Below are 7806 nucleotides of genomic sequence, written 5' to 3'. Positions count from 1 at the left end.
TCAAATATACATTTTTTCCATTGTGGAATGTCTATTTTCAATCTGGTTATTTAACCATAGATTGCATTACATATGCTGAAAAGGTTACATTTAAGAGTTTCACTTAACCTTTAGATTTTATCTTATTCAGGAATTTGGAGGCTAAAGATCAAAATGTCAATGATAAAATTTCATTCATGAGTTAATTCTTTCTCTCGTTAAAGATTTATAAAATTAGCTACCAAATATGACTGACCACTTGAGAGACTACACTAAACAATGAAATTTATTAAAAGTCAACAATTATGTCTATCCTCCCAAATGAATTAACATTATGACCTAATGAAATATAATAAAAATATATTTCAAAATGTAAGTAATTTTCTGAATATATGAAAATACCCCCTCCATTATTTAAAAAGAAATCTGAAAAAGTTTAAAGGAAAAAAAATTGACTAATTTTTTGGGGGGGCATTTTATGCTAGTGTTAAGTCAAACAGCAAAGAGATTTCAGTTCTAACCTACCAAATTGTCAAATCATTTTTGCAAGGATAATAACTAACAATGATAAGAACATGGGGTAGTGGCTGGTTTGTACTATTTGAATTTGGGTAAATTGGTACAGCTTTTCTGGAGACAATTGATATAATGTCAGGAGTTTGAAATTGTACCTTCATTTTATCATCTTCCAACATTTTGATCGAGCAACTTCGCTTCCAGAAATCCATTTGAAGCAATAACAAATGACATTTTGCCAAGGTAGTAAATTCAAGTGTGGTCATCACAGAGCTATACTGAAAACGGCAACTATTGTTTTTCCAGCAGGTTTCCTTTCTTCCATCACCCTACAGGAGTATGTGCAGGTGATCCAAGCCTGGCTTCCTGAGTTTCCCCAGCAGATATCTGAATTTTGAAAAGAGGCCCAGCACACAGGAATGGATAATGATGACAGTAGCCAAACCTTGTGAAGGTAATGTTCTTGAGAGAAGTTCCATTGAACTCTTCCTACTGTGACTCCTACAGCTGCCCTGCTTTCTGTCTTTACTAAGATTTGAGTCCTTAGTCCTTTTTTCAGTTTTCCTGATAATCTAATAATCTTCCTCTTATTTATTTATTTTTGGTATGAATTAAATAAAATCGACTTCTTTCACTTAAAAAAGCCCTTATTTGATATAGAAATTGGGACCAAAACATGCATTTTAGGAAAACTTCCTCAGGGGATTATGGAATATTTGGGATGGGTTACAGAATCCAAATATACTGAGAAAGGAAAATGGCAGCAGTGGAGAAAGATCAAATCAACTTATCATCTTTAGTCCTGTGGGATGAGGTATCAACTAAGGAGAGAGGTCTGGGAAGGTCGACCAACTTCAAGATGATTATAAATATCAAGACCAACAAGAGACATTCTAATCTCAAAATTCTTAATTTAAGGCACATAATAAAACCCAGGAACATTGTGTGCCCTGGGAGAAGAATTCTTTCCTGCTTTTTGCTGTTTGGCCCAAAACATCAAAAGGCAGATTTAGATTTTCTTTTAGAGCTGGATATATAATCAGTGACTTGCATCACTTATAAGAACAAGCCTGACAAACCCCTTATTTGGAAGTTAGGTGGATGATGCAGGAAAGTTGGAATTCTAGAAACCATAATGAAGATATCTGGAAAATTCTAGAGGACATGTAGGGACTGAGTCTTCAAACTCTTCTGAAAGGCTGCTCAGTGTTCTTGCTTTGCTTGAAGAGGCCAGAATTCCATAGTAATCTCCCTCATGCCTACCTTTTACTGTTTCTCTTTCCAGGCCCAGGGTTCACACTACATATGGTGTGAGTGGGGAAATGCAGAATCAGGTAAGCAAAAACATATACCCCCCCCCCACCCCAGAAGGCATTGCAAGAATTTGCTAATATCATTGTCAAAAATCTGGGAAAATGAGTTATTGCTAAGCTGAACGATAGGTATTCACTATCTGTCGACTTCTGAATATACTTAACATTTTTTCATTATAAAAAGTTTTTAAAAATTAAATTACTTGCTAATACTAAATTAATAAGAGAGCTGGAGTATATATTTGGGCATGGAAACTGAGAATATCTGACTCAGCAAGTTCTTTCTTAAGAGGACAGAGCCTCCCTGTATTCTAGGACATTTGGGTCTTTTAACTGATTCAACCTTTGGAATTAAGTGAGTGGCTATGAATCTTTAGTATGACAGTTCTAGTCAAGGCAGAATTCGGCAAATCTGGATTTTTTTTGGATATAAAATCCAAATTATACCACAAGTGTTTCTCAATTGGAATACTACTAGCATTTTGACTGAAACACATGAAAGGGACTGACAGCCCCCATTCTTGCTGCCACTGCCACTTCTTCATGATTCCAGTGAGCAAGATTTTGGGTGGCAAAGCAAGGAGGGTGCATCTATAAAGTGGATTCATCTTGTTCATCTGATTAAATTGCATAGAACTTAATATGTGTGCATACATACTCACACGACACACACATGCATGCACACAATGAATACAAGTAAAACTGAATAGAATCAGTGTCAATATCCTAATTGTGAGGGAAGTGGACTTGGCCCAGTGGTTAGGGCGTCCATCTACCACATGGGAGGTCTGAGATTCAAACCCCAGGCCTTCTTAACCTGTGTGCAGCTGGCCCATGCGCAGTGCTGATGCACGCAAAGAGTGCTGTGCCACGCAGGGGTGTCCCCCACGTAGGGGAGCCCCACACACAAGGAGTGCATCCCGTAAGGAGAGCTGCCCAGCGAGAAAGAGGGTGCAGCCTACCCAGGAATGGTGCCGCATGCACGGAGTGCTGATACAATGGGATGACTCAACAAAAAGAGACACGGATTCCTGTGCTGCTGACAACAGAAGCAGACAAAGAACACGCAGCATATAGATGCAGAGAACAGACAACTGGGGTGGGGGGAAGGGGAGAGAAATAAACAAATAAATAAATAATCTTTAAAAAAAATCCTAATTGTTATATTATACTACAGTTTTGTAAAATATTATCATTGGGGGGAATCTGGGCAAAGTTACATGGAGCTCTCAGTATTATTTTTTTACAACTACATGCGAACCTACAATTATCTTGATAAACACTTCAATTAGAAATTGATTAAAAGTTTCACACTTATAGGCAAGACATTTTAGAGATCACTGACTTAGTTTCCAGACTGTTGTGACAAACACTACTTAATAGATTGGGTTAACAACAAGAATTTATTGGCTCACAATTTCAAAGTCTAAATGCCTGCTTCCTTCCAGGGGTCAGTAGCTGTGATGGTTAAGTTCATGTGTCAAATTGGCCAAGTGATGGTGCACAGTTGTTTGGTCAATCAAGCATTGGCATGAGGGTATTTCTGATTTAAATCATTAATCAGTTGATTGCATCTGTGGTTGATTACTTCTGCCATCAATAAAAGAGAAGGCCTTCAGCAAATGAGAGAAGTCTCATCCAATTGCCTTAAAGGGAAAACTGATGCCTAACAGTAAGAAGAACAATTTCTATTACTACTTGTGATGGTTAGGCTCAGTCAGGTAATGGTGCCCAGTTGTTTCATTAAGCAAAGACATTTCATGGACTTAAATGATCAGTGAGTTGATTTCAGAGATGGCTGGTTCCTCTACAATCAACTGAGGAGACTGCCATCAGCAATGAGTGATGTCTCATCCAATCAGTTAAAGGCCTTAAAAGAAGACTCAATTTCAGCATTCAGAGAGAGAATTCCCATCTGTACTTCAGACAGACAATGTCTCCTGAGAACTCATCCAGGACTTCATTGGAGTCCCTGGTCTGCAGCCTGCCCTATGGAACTTGGACTTGTGCACCCCCATGGTCGTGCAAGACAGTTCTATAAATCTCATGCTCTTTGCAGGTATCTCCTGTTGGTTATGTTCCCTAGAGAATGCTGACTAATATACTACTTCAGCCAGCCAGCTTCTCCTGGGCAATTAATCAAAGCCTTCGAGTCCCCAACTTCTGGCCTTCTCTATGGAATTTGGACTTTCCAATCCCCCTGGACTTGCATCAATTCCTATAATAAATCTCTTAATATTTGCATAGAAATATCCTGTCAGTTCTTTTTCTTTGGAAAACCCCAACCAAACAGAGGTATTCTGACTGATTGGCTGGCAATCCTAGTTTTCTTTGGCTTTCATGTCTCATGGTGATGTCCTCTCCTTTTTCTTCCGAGTTTCCACCGACTTCCAGAATCTCCCAGCTCTTCCCCTTGGCTTCCTCTCATTCTGAATTTCATCCTTCTTATCAATACTCCAGTACTCTGGATTAAGACCCATCCTCATTTAGTTGGGCCACACCTTACCTAACAACAAGATCGCGCGCTCCTACTTGCAATGGGTTCACACTCACAGGAACGCCACTTAAGACCAAGAACATGTCTAAATTTGGGGTTCATACTCAAGCCGCCAACAGTCACTAATGACTTGACTAAATAAAGGAAGGGGTTTACCTTCATAAGAGGATTACCACAGGAATTCTTTAAATACACACGCACACATATTTTTCAATAGTAAATTTACAAGGAGTAAAAGATGGGCTCTATATTTTGTAGAAACTTGCCTATTTCTTAAAATGAGCTGGTCATATTTTCATTTTGCTTTCATTATGAGAGAACAGGCAAGTCCCACTCTGCCATGCTTGCTCTTTAAATATTCTATTTACAAAATGGATCGAAGAGGATTACTTTAGTGTTGGTGAAATTCCTAAATTCTTAACCCAGAAGTGCTAAAAAGGGTTGGAGCGGGGGTAACCAGCAGCAAGTGATTTCCCCAGGGGCAGAAATGCCCCTTATTCCAGCTCAGGGGAAAGAAAAACAGAGCAGGAAGCATGAAGGAGCTGGCCCCTGGAAGCTCTGTGAGTCGTTACCTGTACTGTCCATTGCACTCCTGTCTTCACGTCCTGTTTCCTGCCATGGTGCCACTTTCCCTGCTGTTCAGGGATTAGAACCATTGAGTAGGAGACAATGTTTTTTTTTTTTTCCCTCAGGGTAAACTTTGACCTGAAAATTATTATGTGGAATATTCACCTGGAAATATTATGAAATTATTCATGTGATCTGTTTTACAAAATTTTGTTTCAAGTTTTATCACTTGTCTTTAAGTAAAATGCACTTTTTTAAAGATGAAATCAGGAGCACAGATGTTCAGGGCTAGATTTTTCAGACAGAAGAAAAAACTAATGGTTGAAGAATTTCCATATATGTTCTAGGGCACCTTGCCCCTCCCCTCCCCAAATAAAGATGCAAATCTTCCTATCATTGCTTTTCTGAACTCGCAGACATCTGTGGCTAATCGTGCAAGAATAGGACCAAACTGAAGCACCACAGAGACATCTACTGGTTGGTTTCTTTCCTTCTGGTCTGGCTTTTAGGAGATTTGCTTCTATGTCATTAGGTACTATAACCAAATGGCACATTTCAGCATTGCATATTAGCATGGTATAACACAGCCATGCAGATCATTATATTGACCAAAAACTGGAAGTTTGGATGGAATGACATGCTCACAGGCCTCTCTTCCCATCACATGCATTCTGCTGCTTTTTAAAATAGCGCTTCTGACAGTCAAGATAGCCCAGAGTCAACCCTGTTAACTCAAGCCAGGGGAGTAGAGCCACAAATACAGCCACTGAGAAAAATATGTAGGTGTCATTCTGACTTTTTCATAGATTCTTCTCTATAATTCAATATATGTAAAATAATTATTAGAATATTTAAGGATTAGAAATATTTATGGATATTTTCTTAGAATCACATTTGGCGCTGAGAAGCTAAGGTTCACTTTTAAGAGGAAAGGCCAATCAGTAAGTCTTCAAGGCCATTGGACTTTGCCTGGAGGAGCTGACCAGATGGACAGGAATAGCTGCTTTGAAGGTCCCTGACTCGGGGTAAACTAAGTTTTTGTAAAGCCACATTCACTTTTCTAGTATTTTTAAACTGCTGTTCTATATTTTAACTTTATGGATACATTTGGAGTAATGGTTGTTTTAGGTTTCCCTACAGAGAACACTTTACCTCAAATAAAAATTTTGAAGAACATTGATAGCACAAGCCAAGTTCTATAATATTTGATTGACTTTTGATTCAAATATAGAATGCATGTAGAACATGGAAAAAGATTCATGGATCTTATGTCATCATAGACCAAGAAGGTTGACACAGAGTCATAATTTATCCCTGTGGCTTTTCTTTCTCTCTCTAGCTTGCATGAGAAACAAGCATAAGTTTATGCTAGAACCAAACACAAGAAACATTAGCTGTCTAACAGATTTTATATAAAATCCATCTCCATTATTATGTAATAGAATTATTTTGATATTGATTTACAAAAAGAGAAATGAAAAGCCACACAAGAGGTAAGACCCATTTCCTTTGGTTCATTAAAATCGATTTTAGAATTGATCCTATTTCCATAAGCATTAGCCTTGAAGAAGGAGCTCTGCTGTCCTTGCCGATTACAAAAGCAGCACATGTTCACTGTAAAACGTTCCAACCAGGGAAGAGAAAACAGAAAGTGAAAGTCCCCTTGTCCTAACATTTCCAGAGAAAACCATTGCCAAGAATTTGCTATATAGTCTTTTGGTGTTTATGTGCATGTACAAGCATTCATATATGCACTTATATACATAAGTGTATATATATACATAAAAACGTAAATGTGGAAACAGCATACGACTGCTTTTTCACTTGGTTGATGCTTTTCTTTTCTTAAACTAATTGTACCTAGGATATATTTCTCTTGTAATACAAATGTATATGTGTCATCCTTTCTAAACATCTTCCGTATTTACCCATATATTAGCTGTTCCCTTATTTGTCCTTTGAGAGGAAAGTATTCTTCGACCTTCAGCAGTGAGCACAGGGTTTGCTCTTCCTGTTGAGGATCTTTCCCCACTTCTTCGAGTGCAGTTAGGGCCACCTTCAGTTTATCTGTTGCCTCCTATAAGTTTTTCCCCTAGACGCCACAAGTAGATGGGCTGTCCTCTTCTCATAATGCTACGATTCAGTAACCCCTTGTCATTCAGCAAGTAGTACACAGACAGCCGACTCTGTCTCAGGATCTCTGCTGCACATTGTACGGCTATGGGTCGACAGAACAGACAGGAGCCCCGACCTCGTGAAGCTGGTAGCTACCAGTGTATATATTCTTGAATAAACTAATGTATGAACCAAGAAGGAAACTGAAGCTCACAGGGAGTGAGGCACTTTTCCAGAGGAACTCAGTGACAGAGCTGACATCTGAGCCTATTTTCTTACATCACCACACTTCACAGATCTGCGGTCCTTTACTTAATATTATCTACTCACCTCTTTTAGAGAAAACTCCAAGGGAGTTTAAGTCCCCAAATTTGAATTTTCCTTGGGAAGCTTGGGGGCTTTGGCCATATGTTGACCAGGGCTGGTGGCTGCCTGCCTCCCAGAAGAGCTGGGCGGTGAGGAACATGGCGGGAAAGCGAAGGCACTCACCCAGACGCCTTGGATTTCTTGTTTTTAATATATTTTCAAAAATGTGTTTCTGGAGGCATGCAGGTTCCTTTTCATAGTGGGCTACTTTTGATAAGCACAGGTAACTCTTCTAAAGATTAGGGACACAACTGTCTAAATGTAGTAATAAAAATGCCTCACTTTTATTTCAGTTCTTATGTACTTAGGACTAGGGATAAGTCTCTTACCCTATGTCTATATTAATTACCTGTACTTTTCTTTTGTGACTACACATTCATGTTCTTTGCTCAGCCCTGTTTTTATATGTCCATAAGTACCTTATTGATCTGTAAGGGCTCATTATAGACAAAG

The sequence above is a fragment of the Dasypus novemcinctus genome, chromosome 16 (assembly GCF_030445035.2).
Source record: "Dasypus novemcinctus isolate mDasNov1 chromosome 16, mDasNov1.1.hap2, whole genome shotgun sequence".
In the NCBI taxonomy this organism is placed as follows: Eukaryota; Metazoa; Chordata; class Mammalia; order Cingulata; family Dasypodidae; genus Dasypus; species Dasypus novemcinctus.
Note: the sequence above shows the minus strand (reverse complement) of the source record.